Source organism: Castor canadensis, chromosome 1, assembly GCF_047511655.1.
Source record: "Castor canadensis chromosome 1, mCasCan1.hap1v2, whole genome shotgun sequence".
In the NCBI taxonomy this organism is placed as follows: Eukaryota; Metazoa; Chordata; class Mammalia; order Rodentia; family Castoridae; genus Castor; species Castor canadensis.
The window spans coordinates 93,252,909-93,270,714 of NC_133386.1; the positions used below are offsets into that span (position 1 = coordinate 93,252,909).

The 17,806-nt window shown below is 34.4% G+C and overlaps 1 protein-coding gene across 46 annotated transcripts in view; it reads right to left on the bottom strand.

Annotated features, from left to right (window-relative positions):
- Rims1 (regulating synaptic membrane exocytosis 1) overlaps nt 1-17,806 on the bottom strand; it is a 405,270-nt gene that overhangs the window by 196,257 nt on the left and 191,207 nt on the right. The window lies entirely within an intron of this gene.

Sequence of the window (17,806 nt, forward strand, 5' to 3'; positions counted from 1 at the left end):
AGAATTAACATTTATGTGTATCAGCTTTGGCATCTCAATGGATTTAGAAGGTGTCTGTTTCCTCAGAAATTATCTGTTACAAGTCAATAGTGAAAATTACTCACAGGGAACAAGAGGCATGAAAGAAAAGGTCAAGCTGTATAATTTCTCTAGTTTCTTAGCAGTAAGCTAAACTGAGTCTTATCTTATGCTATACCTTGTAATTATCCATAAATATATTTACTAAAGCAGTAGATCTCTGACTGGGTTTATTCATATGTGAACACTCCAGTGTAATGTTTCCTTTAGAGACCTATTTTGGGACAATCACTTAGAAACATATCCATTGATAAATTATAATAGAGTACCATTTAAAGGAAACACATACTTACTTTTGAGAACATTTAAAATAAATGCAATAATGAGGACAATAATCCTAATAACAATAATGAAAGCCAATGATAACAATAATAGAAAAACTAGCAGTCAAAGGACAGATTCCAGGATCCTCTTGAACCATCTCTTCAAATACAAGATGTAAAATAAAATGAAAAATTCATTGAGAGAGCATATATTAAAATAAAAAAGCATATACTTTCAATTTAAAACGGTAGTGAAATAAGGTTAAATTTTGCACTGTGTATGATCATCTCTCTGAGGTCACGAGTACAGTCCCTCAGAAGTCGTGATTGCATGAGCAGGCCATGTCAAGAATGACAGCAAAAGGGGCAGTACTCCAGGACCAGGATTTTCATAGTGACAGGAGCCCCTCTTCCCAGAACTGAGGATGAGGACAGGGTACACATTCCCTGTTTAGTTTTTTAGCTGCCTCTTTAGCTGATAAAGTGAAAATAAAAATGGGTCAAGAAGATTGGTAGGAGCTTTTTTACTACTTTATATCAACTGAAGAGATAGATATTAATTTGAATTTCTGAAATTCACTCATAGCAAATTATCACCAATCATCAAAACTAGGTCCTTCTCTACAAAAATAGTAAAGCATTCCTTTAAAAACATACATTAAACAAAACAAAATTTACACTTGTTACTAAGTTTCCAAACTGGGGATAAGCTGAACCAGAAAAGAACATTTAAAAAATGATAGGAAAATAAAGAATATTAATATTTTTCATTGTATATTTGAGAAATTTCTAGAAAATTATTATCACCATCTATTGCCCTACATTTTAAGTGTTATAAAAATGTGCCATTGCCAATTTGGGAAATATTTGAATTCTGAATGTGCGGAATTGCTACAGGATAAATAAAAGTAAAGAAAAAAGGATGTTATTAACTAAAGTTAACTTTTACAATTCATTTAATTTCACTTCCGGTGTATTCAAAGGGTTACTGAATACGCAAAATAAGAATAGTTTGGATAATTTTAAAATACTGCTTATTCATTTAGCTCTGCTTTACTTCATTTGTCTATTTGGGGGAGGGGTGGGACTGGGGTTTGGACTCAGGCCCTTACGTTTGCTAGGCAGGTGTTCTATACCACTTGATCTGTGACCCAGCCCTCTTTGCTTTTAGTTATTTTGGGGATAGGGGCTCACGTTTTTACCTGGGGCCACCCTGAACCACATTCGTCCTATGTATACCTCCTGTGCAGCCAGGATGGCAAGGACATGCCACCGTGCCCAGCTTATTTGGTGAGATGGGGTTCCACGAACTCTCTAGGAGGGCTGGCTTCAAATCACCATCCTCTCCACCTCTGCTTCCCAAGGAGCTAAGATTACAGGCATGAGGCACCACGTCTGGCCTTCATTTGTGTATGTTTTTACATTTAAAAAAATTTTTTTCCTGTTTTCTTTCCTTGTGTAGCATGACAACCTAAAACACTTATTTTAAAATTAATGCTGTCTGGTGAAGCTAGCCTCCAACTTGGAAACAAAATTAAATATAAAAATGTCAAGTTACTTTTTAAATTAAATTTCTAACTCCCACTCTGTTTTACGTTATATGAAGTATTCATATCATGAAGTTCACTAGTAAAAAAGAAATTACTTATATGAGTTAAAAAGTACAGAGAATGTGTGAGGCTACCATAGAAGATTGCTACACCTTTCAATACAGTTCATGCAATTGTGGCAGCCATGTGCAAAAGTGATCACAAGTGCTTGGCAGCAATGGGGTTGTGTGTTCAAGATATTCTCTTTGAATTCGGCATTAAGAATTATACATGCCTTCTAAATAATCAGAAGGTGGGACGAGGAGACATTCTTAGCAGATTTTCTGAAAGAGGATAAGGCAAACCTATGTCAAAGCAACCGATGCTAACACACACAACACACACACACCACACACACACACACACACACACACACACACACACACACTCCCCTTTCAGAGCTTCTGCCATGCAGGATTATACTCTGGGACGTGTTCCAAACTAATCTAAACTGAGGAAGGTCTGTGTCATCACTTACCTTAATAATTCACAGATGTTAAGCAATCAAACAAACTTAAATGAAAGATTGTGGTAGTTAAACATGGCTTCTGAAACTACATGCCATACACAGAAAAATAAAGAATAGAAAAAATTACTTTGGTGTTTTGCTCTTATATAGAATGTTAAATTCTCTTTCTTATTCAATGAATCATTAAGGAGTACAGTGGAACATTTTATAAAACTCACATGAACGTCTTACCCGGAGCAATAAAAATTACACTTCCTGCTGTATACATAAAGAGAGTGCCATAGGTAAAATGAGTTCAGCAGAAAAAAAATGGTATTCAGATGGAAGAAATACTTTACACTTGCCTTCACTTGAAATGTTTACAGGCTCAGATACAGAAAGCAAAAGACATGTGTCTTCCGGACTGTTGATAATATTAATGTATTTAGTATTACAAAGACCATAAACATGTACATTTTAAAAAGACAAAAGATATATCTTTGCTATATTTCATTCTATATTTTTACAGATAACTTGTGAGATTGGTTTTAATTTCATATAATACTTGAAAAAATATGCCATGTTGAAAAACATGAAGAGAAAAATGAGATACAGTTGTTGCATTTTCTGGACATTTTCCCTCATTTTTGCAAACGTCTCTATTCATCGAAGCAGAGCTCACTCCAGTAGAAACTGGAGAGACAATCACGAAGGTAACATTTCACTTTGTTGAAAAAAGTAGATGAGACAGTAGAAAATAGTCGATGATGGAATACATGGAAATAAGTGATTTCTCTTTGGTTTCAGTGCAGTGTGCATGTATTTTCCCAAATCTGTTGTTCTTGTCACTATTCATATGCTTACATTTTCCCTCAGAAATTTATAAAATAAATTAAGTAGAATAACTAAAGATAAAAATATGATACAAAGTTTTCTTTTAATGAATAAAAGCACTTGCAACCCTACTGTCCCACTCTTGGCATTATAGTTTAATTTTATATGCAAATTTAAAATAACTAAGATTCCACTATAACTGCATTGTATCTATTTATTAGTATTGTAGCTCAACTATTTCCATGTGATCCAAAACATTTTCATATCTATGAAAGACTATATAGAGATGATATATCATGTGCCTTACCCTTGAGCTGTTACATTTTCTCACATAAAATAGAATTCTACCGTGAAGAACTGCTGAACAAATGGTTATTATATTGAAGGCATTTTTAAACAATATATTGGAAAAATAAAATTGGCTAAAATTTTAATAAACATGAAAGACTCTCTTGGCATAAACACTATATTGTAATGAGAGTTTATTTGGGTTTTTTAAAATATATTTTGCAAATTCATTTTCCAAAAGTGTTGTGCCAAATTGTACCCAAACCAGACAAAACTGGCTTTGCACTTTAAACTCAGGTGATTTAATAAGGCCGCAATCCCCATACTCTCACAAATGTTTCAACTTTAAAATAACAGAGTGAGATCCCATTTAAATAATAGTACATAAAGTTACAAAGTCATAAGTCCACAATAAATAAAGGAACCACAGAGCATGGAAATAATGACAAATTTCTAGAAGTTAAGTGTACAGAAGAAGTCAGTTAATGAAATAAAATGGAAAAAGTTGCAGCATAAACCACAGGTGAAGAAGTTTAGCTACAAAGGCAGCTAATCTCAGCAGAGCCCAGAGAACTCTAGATTGGAGACAGCAGCTACTCTGGCAGGACAGAAGTGAGAGGAAGAACTAAAGGAAACCATTTAAAATCTAATGTCTTATTTGTTTTCTTCATTTGCAATTCTTCTGTCTTACTTCAGCTCAGGAACTGCTTAAATATTGTTTGAATATTTTGTATTCTTTACCTTGATCACTCAGAATTGATGTTGATAAGCTAGAGATCTGCATTAACTTTTTTTCTTCATAGCTCACTGTCTCAACATGACTTAGTGGATAATTCTTCATTTCACTGCTAACTTTCAAGGGAAAGTTTGGGCTCTGGAGTTAAGTGGCCTAGGTAGGTTCCCTTCTGAAGACACACAACTAGAGGCCCTAACTCAGGGCCATGATCTATAGACTACAGATCTATACTAATTACTAATATCCCACTGAGTTGTTTTCAGAATTAAGTGAGATAATCCATCTGAATTGCATAGCACTGTGCCTGAACTGTACACATGCTTAATTAGGTACTGTGATATAATAATTACTAATTACTAATTGTTGATAATAACTAATTATTATCATTATTTTAATAGTCATGCACATAAACTCTTTAGAGAGCTATCAGCATCTTTCAAACCCAGTAAGAAAATTATAGCTTGTTCCACAGAGTTGCAAATATATATGTGAACTTATTTATTGGTTTGATCATATTGATTACATTACATATAAAAGACTCAAAGTCTTGTCAGTTCAACCTCATTTTACCCAGTCTACCCAATGATATAGCCTTCACTGCTTATGTTTCTGTAAATGTGTAAACTTCTTATTATCTTGAATGGCATGGAAGAAGTAGCAATGAATTCTGAATGATGGTGAAAGAAGCAAGCCCTGGATGTGGGCTGTATAACGAGTCTGAATGCTTTCCCCTAACTTATTATACTATCTAGGGCACATTATATCATCTCTCTATACTTCAACTTCCTCATTTGTAAAATAGGGGAAATACTATTAAAAATGAGTTCACAGAATCTATATGAGGATTAAAAGAAATAACATATATAATGGTTTGACACATAGCAAACACTCAATGATATTGGTATTACAAACTGTATATTAAGCATACTGCTGATGTGTCTTCAAAGTAAAGGTAAATATTCTTTTTGGCTTCACTCTGTACATATTTCTGATTTGGACAAATATTTTTGAGTATCTCTTATATGTTAGGTATTGCTCTGGTCACTGGGTATACAACAGTGAACAAAATGGAAAAAAGTCCTGCCTGACAAAGAAACATAATGGCACCATTCAATGATTGGGAAAACTCAGTATTGCTAATATGCCAATTCTCCCAAACAAGAGGCAACAGTAAGATACCAGACCACAGGGAAGAAAAGTCTGGGTATGTCTTTCCTCTGTGGTACTGGAGGTTCTGACATAACCTCATCCCCATAGTTCCCCTTGGGTATTCATTCTCTTCATTACACCACTCTTCTATGGCCTGAGTAGCACTATTTCTTCCCCTTTCCCTTCAAGAACTTGGTATGTTCATGGCTTCCCAGTGTCATACTCTGACTGGATTACAGTGATCTTAGCCTTACTGCCTGTAAGATGCAAAAGTGGCTAGGCATAGTGGTTCACACCTGTAATCCCAGGTACTTAGGAGGCAGAGATTAGGAGGATCGGAGTTTGAGGTAAACCTGGGCAAAAAAGTTTTCAAAACCTTATTTTAACCAGTGGTTGGGTGAGGTGGCACCATGCAGGGAAGCACAAATAGAATGAGCATGGTCCAGGCCTGCCCAGGCATAAAGAAAGACCTTATTTCAAAAATAATGAAAGCAAAAAGGGCTGATGGAGTGGCTCAAGTGGTAGAGCACCTGCCTAACAAGCAGTAGGCCCTGAATTCCTCCTCCAGTACCACCAAAACAAACAAACAAACAAAACAACAACAAAAAAACCAAAGATGCAAAACGATATTGTCTAGGATGGATGATCATAGCATAAGAGCATCATATATCAATAATTTTTCATGGAAAATATAACACCTCCATATATCCACATGTAAATTACTGTGCATGGAAGGAGGCAGTACCACATGAAGAGAGAGACAGACAAAGCCAGAGACAGAAATGTAGAAAGAGACAGAGACACAGAGAGAAAGTGACAGGGGACAGAGACAGAACACACACCCAAAGGAGATCCAGTTCTTGGAATGGAGTTATAAAGCACACATTTCAATATGTTGTCCAGTATGTTCAATAAGTTAGATGTCAAGATTGAGAAGTTTCTGCTTTTTTATGGTACTGGGGCTTGAATTCAGGGCCTTGAGCTACCCCACCAGCCCTTTTTAGGGAAGGGTTTTTTCGAGATAGGGTCTTGTGAACTCTTTGCCCCAGGCTGGCTTCGAACTGCAATCCTCCTGATCTCTGCTTCCTGAGTAGCTAGGATTACACGTGGGAACCACTGGCACCCAGAAAGATGGAGAGTTTTAATGAGAACCTAGAAGTACATTAAATAACCAAATGAAATTCTGGAACTAGATATTAAATGAACTAAAACAAGAACTCAGTAGGATGGTATACTCTCAGATTAGACAAAGTAGAAAATAGGATCAGTAAACTCAAATTAGGATAAAATATACAGGCTGTAGTAGGGAGTGGAAAGATAAAATTATAAGAAATACATGAGACACCGTGAAGAGTTTCATGTGTAACTGGAGTCCTAGGACAGAGTAAAGAATATGGAGCAGAAGCAATACTTAAGGCCATGCTTTTCCAAAATTAATTGCTAAGAACTGCATGGTTGTGTTACTTCCTAAATTCATATGTTATACCTGCATCACCAATGTGATAGTATTTTGAATTGAGGCCTTTGAGAGACAGCTAGATGTAGAGAGATAATATGGGTAAAGCCCCCATGATTGGGCTAGTGCTCTGATAACCAGAAAAGACTAGAGGGTTCTGTCTCCGTCATCCTGCAAAACCAGAAAGCAGGGTCTGTTCAAACTTCAAATCTGCTCTCACTTTGATGTTGGACTTCTAGCTTCCAGAACTACAAGAAATAAATGTTTGTGTTTAAACCACCCAGTCTATGATCTTATGCCACAGATTTAAGAAACACTGAAAATTCTGAGAAGAATAAATACAAAGAAAACAAACACCTAGGCACATCATAATGCAACTTTTCAAAATAGCCAGAATAAAAAGATACATTATTTCCAAAGGAGTAATTGTGAGATGGCCTCTCAACAAAAGCCAAATGAGAAGACAGTATAATTATGTTTTGGTGATGAAGGAGAATAAATGCCAAATGAGATTATATGAATGTGAAAAATATTTTTTAAAAATTAAGAAAGGCATCTTGGGTCAATCAAAAAGTGATTATGTTACAAGTAGAATCACAGGAAGGAAATACTAAAGGTAATTTTATTTTATTTTATTTTTTATTCTTATTTATTTTTGTAGTACTGAGGCTTGAAGTCAGGGCCTACACCTTCAACCATTTCACCTGCACTTTTTTGTGATGGGTTTTTTGAGATAGAGTCTCAGGAACTATTTGCCTGGGCTGGCGTTGAATGGGATCCTCCTGATCTCTGCCTCCTGAGTAGCTAGGATAACAGGTGTGAGCTGCCAGACCCTGGCTTAAAGAGAACTTTTAGCAGAAGGAAAATGAGGCCCAATGAAAACAAAATAAAAGAATGGACAGTAACAGGTGGTAAATCTAAATTACTACTGATGGGAAACAAGCATAATTTAAAATATTTATCAGAGAGATAAATCATAATAATAGCATAAAACATTGGAAAAGATAAATTGTGTTGTAGTAGTAGTGTTCTTATATCTTCTAGGAAGTGGTAAGTATATTCATATGTAATTAACTTTAATAATATAAGATTTTATGAATAAAACATAAAAGAATAGCAAAATATTATATTAGTGACAGGCTAATTGAGGAACAGAATGCTAAATACAATTAATTCAAAAGACTAGAAGGGAAAATAGAAATTATAAAGAGAGTAATACAAAGTAAGATATTTACGCCTTGCCAGATTTATTGTAACCGATATACTGAGACAGAAGTTGAGCTTATTAATGGGTATTATGTGGCAACTTGACACATGTATACAATGTAGAATACACTGTAGAATGTCTACATAAGTTTAAACATATCTACTCAAACATTTATCATTTTTCATGGTGAAGGCATTCAAAATCCTTCTAGCTTTTAAAAACATGTAGTACTTAATTGCTATCTATAGTCAGTTTTCAGTAAACATAGCCAAATACTCTCTTAGGAGGCGCCAAAGACCTCAAGCAAAAGAGAAAAGGAGAAAGATTCTGCTCTGTCTTAAACATGTTATTCTTTCCACATGTAATTATCCTCCTAGCATGCAAAATCATAGCTATTCCATATATAGATGTTTGATTTATCCATACATATATACGTGTGTGTGCACACACAAATATAAATTACATACAAATATATGTATACATACACACACACATATACAGAGATAGATAAAGAGAGATAGAGGGAGGGAGAGGGAGAGAGAGAGAGAGACTTTCTAGGAATCAAGTAGTTGACCAAGTAAAGATAATTCATCTTCAGAACAGCAAAGATATTACAAGGCAGTATAATCACCTGCATATTCAAGCTTATAGTTAGTTCTGAGATTTATGGTCTCAAAAAATTTTTGAGACTCTTACACCTAGAGAGAATGCAAAGACATTCTGTATTTTCATGTCATGTATATTTCAAATTGTGAAATGTAAATTTCAACTTCTGGGGGGCAGTATTGGGGTTTGAACTCAGGCTCACACTTGTTAGGCAGGTGCTCTACCACTGGAGCCACACCTCCAGCCCCATCTCAACATTTTAAAATACAAAATGTTTCTATAGAATTACAACCAACTATACAAATAAACACATAAGTGCATTATTTGTCATACTCATCAGATTTTCCAAAGTACATATTTAAGGAGATACCATTACAGATTATCGAGTTCTATCTATTTATCAGCAATTTTCTATAAAATAGTTATCACATAAAGTTAAATAATGAGACATCAAACCAGGTCTGCCTTCTATGTATCACTTCAGAATCTTTCCAGTTCCTTCTAGAAATCCTCCATTAATGCAGCAAGTACACAAACACAATTGCAGCTGCAGGTATGCTATGCGTGGCATTATCTGATTAGTTATATAATAGCATAGATTTTATTTACTGCATAATAGATTTATAAATCATTTACTCAATAATTTTAGAGATAATCATGATTAGAAAGTGGCCATGTCAAAATTTTATTTATTTATTACTCCATTATGAAAATAAAATGTGATCGTGGTTCTTGTAAACGTAGAGGTACAGTAATATCTTGGGATGTACTTCTTTCAAATGTCAAGGGTGTGCTCAATTCTCAAGAAAAATTTCCTTACTGGTTGGCTTACCAATCAACATATATTCTGATTCAGGTCTTAAATTTAAATATTTATAAAACAAATGAGTCCAACTGCCTTATTTTAAGATAAGTAAATTGATTCAGAGTGGTTGTGAATTGCCCACGGTCTCACAATGCAATGAGTGTGTTGGGGGCCTGGATCAGAGAAAATGTCTTGCCTCATTGTTTAAAGTTCTGCTAGTGCCAGAATCTCCATAAATGATGCCATAATATCAAACACAAATGCACACATGTACATACACACATACCTACATCATAGATACACACTGCAAAAGAACACCAGGAAATTATGTAGCATAATTCCAAAGCTGGTGGTAAAGTTGAGAACAGAGCCCTAAGTTCTTAAAGATATCAGAAAAACATACAATTTCCTGGAGAAGAGTACATCATAGTGGCTAAGAGTCTCCTCTGTCTCTGACCAGTTGTTATTGCCCTGGAAAGTTACCCAACTTCTCTATGACTCAGTTTCCTTGTGGGTTAAATGAATTAACACTAGCAGAATATTTAGAATAATGCCTGCAACCTAGTAAATGTTGGTTGAGAAAATGAGATTATGGAGACTAAAGACAGCATTTCCCATCCAACCATGACTGTCATTCCTCAGAATGGGAAAGGGAGGGAAGGGAAGAAAAGATACATTGTTATCTTTGGTTATTGCAGAAGAGATAATTAGAGACAATAGCCCATGTCTCAGTGACAAAGAATAGCATTTGATATGAGAATTTATTGACAGTAGGAGATGTAGCTAAGACAATGTTATCTTGCAACATTTTCTTGCTTATATAGATCATTTTCTGTACACTAATTTCTGTACACTAGTCTGAGCAGGCTGTGATGAAAGGGATCAAAGAGTCAGAAAACCACTGAAGACACCTTCATAAAATTTTAAATTGATATCATATTTTTAGACTTCTATCTTGATTCAGCTGGTTGCTTTTTCCTTTAAAATAGAATATGTAGGTTTTCAACATTAACCCCTTAAGCACTTTCAGAAATCTCAGAAAAAAATGATTTTTCAACTACATTTATGACATCATGGTCCATCTAATCCAAATGCAACTGTGATTCCGGCTGTAATTATTAGGTCCTTGAAAATTTTAAAGCAGGAAATGGCTTCTAATGGCAACGATATGTTGCTCTGAGCCTTGTGACCCATGGAGCAGATGTCCTAAATTTGAGGAAGCTAGCCTACGAAGTAGAATGAAAAGGAAAAAATGTCAGGCTTAAGGAAATAAGACATGCTAATAGTGACAAACAAAGAAATTTTTATTTCAGTTTCTGCAAAACTGGTTTGTGACATTAGATTGCCTGTAAAGTGACCATTTATGGCTTGAAAGTTACCTTGAATGTTTTTTTACATAGTATAGTTATTATTTTTGAAAGCAAAGAGAAATGATATTCTTTAATATTTTCACTCATAAACAACAGATGTTAAACAGTTGCCATTTTTGCTGATGTTGCTGTATCTCTCAAAGGCTTAGATAATGATTTGCTATTACAAATGTCACCTTACATCTGCCACTGTAATGGGAAACACCTGAGAGCCAAGTAGTCCCCAGAAAACTGGCCCGGGACAGACTTAATTTGTTACATGACCTTTGCTTTCCTCACTTTTCTCTAGTGTTTTGCTCACTATTTTCAGGATCCATTCCCTGCTCTTTAACTGCCAAAAAAATATGGACGACTCAAGAGTTTTCATTCAAGAAATAAGACTTTTTCAATAATGTGACATTTGTTGGAGTGGCATTCTTCTAGCAGAAAATACGTAGCGGTAAGATAATGCTAGCATGTCACTGTGTTGGAAATTTACCATGCCCCCTTGACAAGGTCTGAACCCATCTCATGCACACACTGCAGTCTGATCTTGATAGACACCACTAAACACCAACTGAACATCTCTATAGCACAACAGAAGCAAAGCTGGTCCACTACTGGGGTCTCAATCTAAGGCCTTTCTCCCCCTTCTGTCAGAACCCTAACCCATGACCACAGAAGCTGTGAAATATCGAAGGCATTCCTCCGTTTCATTGTCACAGCCTCTTGACTTCATGCCTACCTGCACCAAAGTCTCCTGTTCTATAAAACTGACCACTCTTCACATTCATGGTCATGTGGCTGAGAGTTTGTTAACCAAATATTTTGCTTTGGAATCCCTTCATGATGCCAACTCTAATGAAGTAAATTTATTTTAAAATGTGCTTTTCCCCCCAAATCATGCACTTAGGCAACATCTTATTTTGTTATGGTTCACTAATTGAAATAGAAACAAAACCAAGTGCACAGTCCAATTTTCTAAAATGTCTTTTCTCCTCTAAGAATCCATTGCTAAATCTATATCTAAAAAGAAATTATATGTCTTTGTTCTCAAAATCTTGGGATAAGCATATTCAAGAGAATTTTATGGCTAACTTACAAGTCAGAAATGGAATCATCTTTCCATTAGAAAAGGAAAACAACAGCCACCATTAACATTGTCTTCTAGACATAATTTTATTCGCTACCTACCAACATGTCACAAATAGCATAACCAGTGTCATCAAAGAACCTGCAAAAATAGCTTACTTAATAACACTGTACCTTGGACAAAGCTGTTTGCATAAATTTCTCGATTTCTAGTAAATTAATATTGACCTAGTTTTTCACTATGTACTTCATATACTAGGTAAAAATTCGCTTCTCTTCTTAACTCCGTATGTATTATTTCTGGTGGCAATGTTTATGAAAACTGTCATCTATTTTCAAGGTTTTGCAAAGTTTTTGTAAAATGGTCACCTGCTGTTTATTTCACACCTGCTAACATAATCCTTCCTTTATGGTGCTTTGTTTAGTTACCTTGGAAATGATATCATAACATAGCAGAACCACCTGTCATTGCAAGATGAAGCCTGCTTAATTTTAAGCTGGAGTTAACCTCATTTCTATATACATAATGGAAAATGGTATTTGACAGAGATTTCACACTGAGAGAAGTCTGAAACTACTCATGAAAGAGCTGTCCTTTTCTTAGTATCATATCTGATCTAAGGGTAAGGTCTGATACATTTTAGAAACAATATATAAAGAATTGCCTGTTTTCCCCAGGGATCATAGTATAGATGAGGAATGTACTGTCTAACTTGGTAAAATCTGCACTGATTATTTTTAATGTTCTCCAACTTTCTGTCAGAAAATCACATTAAAGTGGTAAGAAAGGACCTCATATTGTGTTCCAAGGAATAAATAAGGTATTTTCATTTAAATTGGTAGAGTAGGGGAAAATACAGTCTTTGGATTTCAGAATATGTCACTTATTGCTTTGTGAAATACAGTTTACCTTTCTAGGTATAACTTTCCTTCTAAATAAAGTAAGGAAAATAATGATCAACTTGATGTTTTCCTCAGCTGAAAGAGATTATGTTATGTGACTAGCACAATGCTTGATGGAGACTGAATTAAATTAATTTCCACCATACTCAGTTTAAAATTTTAAAATAGGGAGTTTTTATAAGATATAAAAATAAAAAGATATTAAAATAAAAATAAAAAAGATATAAAAATAAAAAAGTTTAAAAGACCAACTAACAACTAAGGCAAATAAATACAGAGTACCACTGGTTTTTTTGGATCATGGTTGGTTACGTGGTTATGTAACCCAGGCTGCCTCAGCCTCTGGGGTCCTGGGTTTATAACTATGTACTACACTGCCCAGATCAGAATATTATTAATAATAATTATTTTAAAAACAGTATATAAAATATTTTGTGAAAAGATTAAAAGTTATAAATATTTTCATGACCAGAATATCAGAACATGAAGGATGCTAATAGGTTACCTCATTCAACCCTTATCACTCTCCCAAGGTGACACATTTGATTAACAGCTCAGCTGAGATGAGAACAGACCACTTTAATGCAAGTTTAGTAACCTCTCATTTTTATCACAAACCTCCTATATGCTAACACTAATTTAAGCACGTTAAATTCTAAAAACATTTTAAAAATATAACACAAAGGAATTTTCTCACCACCCTAAAATACCTATTTAGTATTTAGAATTTCAGTATTTACTTTTCTGTACTATACTTGAATTGTGTTTTAAAGTTTAAGGAACTTTATAAAATGTCAAAAAGTGACAAAAATTAATACCTCTCCTTTCCCTTTATTTAAAGAGGAATTTTACTCTTCAAAAGCTGCTACCACCAGTCAACACTATCATTCTTAGGAAAAATGTTTTTAATGGGATGTTTGTGTTCACATTGCAAACTTTAAACTACCAAGTGTACCAATAGTAGACTGTAGGATCTGCTAGTCATTTGACTTGACTACACAAAACTTGGAAGAATATTGCAAGTTTTGAGGGGAGGATGAGATTGGCTCTCCTTAATGGTCTCCATGCATAGCTGGTGTGCACTCTATCACTGTTGCCGGGAGGAGTTAGCCTTTCTCCTTAAATCACTCTTGCCATATATTCACAGAGCATATTACTTCTCAACAGTCTGTGTCCAAGCTCCATAACTGTGTACTAAATGGCTAACTGGTGTGTTTCAAATAGTTTTGTTAAACTCTCAGTCATGAAAACAGTGAGAAATTATCTACTCCTAGGGGATTTGTAGAAAGGTCTGCCAAAATATTTCTGGCAATATTGGAATCCACACCACCTTAAAATATAAGATACATGGGATCTATGGCTCATTAACTGGGTAAATTAGTATATTAACAAGTTTTCTATTTTTTTGTCATGCTGAGGGAGGAGAAAGAACCTTTCTATCCTGAATATTAGCTGGCTCCTCCTTCCAGGATTGTTCCAGCTTTCTTTCCTTACACCCAAACCCCTGGGAAGAGGATGGGCTTTTACTGAAAAGTAACTCTTTTCATCAACATAACAACAGAAACACAGTTTTACTTGTGTATACATTATATTAGTGTTGATACCATTTAGAGAAAAAAATATAACTATGAGCTAAAATGATAGCTAATTCTTCTAATCTGAAGCTAGGAAATCAAATCCAGTTGTTTCTGTTCTCTGACCACTTGACTAAGACAGATGTGGCAGCACTGGCACACATCATAGGAATCTGCTTTTTGTTGGGAAAAAAAAAGTGGGTGCCTTTTTCATAAATTTAACAAAAAGAAAACCTTAAGGCACTAGCTTTTACATAATCACACAAGGTGATTAACTATAATGTACCATACACTATAACAGTGATATTTTCCTAATGCTTTGTACTTTCTGCTAGGCAAAATACTAAAAATATTTTTTTTAATTCTAAATGCACTTAGCTACTTTAGAAGAATTAGACATTCGGTGGCCTTACTACAGACTACTGTGTCTAGTAGCTATGCTTACCCAAATAATCTATTCACTTGTGTTGTTCCTAGGTAGATAGAAGTCCACATAAATTAGAATAAATTCAAATAAAATGTAATGTGAAGAAAAATGCTTGAAAAAGTAAATTCAAGTGATTTCTTTCAAATCAAAAGGTTGCTATAAAAGAAGCCGTTTAAAATTAATTTATTTTAACTGACATATAGTCTTTACTGTGAATCTCTGATGAGATTAGTTTGCTAAACTAATATAGCTATACTGAATCAGAAATTAGATGTCCACAAGAATGAGGGACAATTTTCCTTTAGAGAAGTAGAAATAATAGTAGCTGTTGTAGAATCTTTAAGGTTTTGTTAAAGCCCAGACACTTCTCATATGTATCTTTTGAACATTAGACCATATTTAATATATATCCAGAGACACTGATATATATATATATGTACATATACATGTGTACACACAAACACATATATTTATAGTTTTTATTTAGCTATAGCAAAATATAATCCTGCAATTTCCTGAGAATTTAGAAAAATAAAAGAACTTCCCACAGCTTTTTAAAATGCTCATAGATGCTGATGAATTCTCCTTTAAAGCAAACTGTACTAATCGCCACTCACACCAGGAGTGTGTGAAAATCTCCAATTCTCAAAATCCCCAACAACACTAGGCATAATTAGATTTCCAAGTTTTGACCAGTCAGTGAAGCAGATATTTCGTTGCTCATTGTAATTGACTTTTCTTTTTGTACTTCTTTGTATTTGGAATGTACCTTATACAAATTTCCTGTGCACCCATTTTTGCTGAACTACTATTGTTTTTAAAGAGAACTTATGTAATTTTTTCTGTTTTGTCTCCATTGCACTCATCCCAATGATCTGATTTTAACCATTGTCAGCCAGGTACATATTCCTCCCCCTCTTTCTCCTTGATCATACAAACACACACAAGCCCATTTACACACATGTAAAATTGGTTCACTTTAACTCAAATGTCCACAGGAGGCAAGTTTAAAGTAAAGAAAGTATAGTGCCTGGAGCTGGGAATAGGAATGAGGATTAATTGTACATGTGCATGAGGGAACTTACTGTGGTATTCAAATGTTCAAAAACTGGTTCATGCCATGCTATTTATTTATTTTGGACACTGCTGTAAAAGGGGCACTGTTTGGGAGAGGGAAAGCAGTGGGAGCAGGGAGAGAAAAAGAAGAGGCGACGGTGTGAATATGATTGCACTATGTACGTGTGTGAAAACAGTACAATGAAAGGCCTGGTTTTTTTTTTTTCCTTCTGAAACAAATTAGAGGAATGGAAACACTGACTTTGGGTGTTCACTTTCTGTGAGTCTAGTTTAGTGGACTTGCATTAAACAAGATCCCTGTTTAACAGCAGGCTGCTGTTTTCTGACTCTGCTGGCTATTTCTGGCAGGAGTTTTAAGTAAAGGGGACAGACGGATAGCAGGAGCTTAAGAAAAAGTATTAGGGCAGGTGAATTTGATCAAAGTACATTATATGCATGTAAGTATCACAATAAAATCCCTATACACTTAGTTTACTCTAATAAAAGCTGATTTATGGTGATGGTTCTGCCACTTAGTAGAGTTACTAATAAACAATGAAATGTAACGTTTGAAGGGAGGAGTTTTCTATGTAAAATGTGGCTCAATTTTTTTTTTAAAAGAAACATATACACTGTTCAGCAACTTGCCTTTTTCAAATAACAATATTTTATAAATATCTATATAAGTTACTAGGTACTGCCTCAAAGTCTACCTTTTTTGTACTTTCTATATACACATGTATATGCATACAGAAGCACATATGACTTTGCATGATTAAGATCATATAAACTTAAGTCTATGCACAACTTTGTTATCTTAATTTCAGAACAGAAGAGCAAAATAGAAAGTTCTGAAAGCAAACATAATCAATAAACAACACAGGTTCAGAAATATACATTTACGTATGTACATATAAATATATACACATAGGGATATATAATATATATATATGCAACATGTTTACAAGGTGCTATTATTTAAAGAGTGCTTACATGTGGACAAGAAAAAGATAACCCAGGAGAAGAGTGAGCAAAGGTTATAATTAATTCTCAAAAAATCAAACCCAGTTGGCTTAAAACAAATGAAATAATGCATATGTTTAACAAAGAACAAATCAGATTATTAAATTAATCAGAAAGCAATATTTTATGTACATTATGTTTATAGGAACAAAAAAATTAGCATAGATTACTAGTGAATTTACAGGGAGTGTGTTGTCTCAGATATTGCTAACTCATTAAAAGGTTTTTGGTAAGCATTTCAGAAAAATCTATTTTTTGGAATTTATTCCTAACATCTAAAACACTAGTGAGGATATATGCACAAAGATATTTATGGTAGTGATGTTCTTGGTGTGAAAAAAACCTGAAACTGTAAAAATATTGAGTAAATTATGGTATGTACATATTAGACTTTGCAAATATTTTTCTGTTTAACCAGTTTACTTTCTCATTGATTTTCATGTAGCCTTATAGTCAGCAAAAAAATACATCTTTACCTTTTCATTGCCATTATGATACTCATTATTTTATTTTCTTTACTCTTTACATTAGCCAAAATGTCCAAAGTCTAGTTAAATATTTTTGCAGTTCTGTCTGAGGATTGAACTCAGGTCCTTGTGATTGTCAGGCAAGTATTTAACCACTTGAGTCATGCTCCCAGTTCTTTTGCTTTTAGTTTGTTTTTCAGATAGGCTCTCCTGCTAACTTTCCAGGGGTTGGCCTCAAACCACGATGTCCTATCTTTACCTCCTGAGTAGCTAGGATATCAGAATACGCCACCACACCTGGCTAAAAGTCCTGATTTTTTAAAATATGGGCTTCTTGTTTTATCTGCAAAAATACAATTGCTGTTTTCTATTCATATGTAGGAGGCTTTATTATATCCCTAACTTTCTTAGTGTTTCATTAGAAATGGTTGTCAATTTTATCAAATGTTTTTCAAG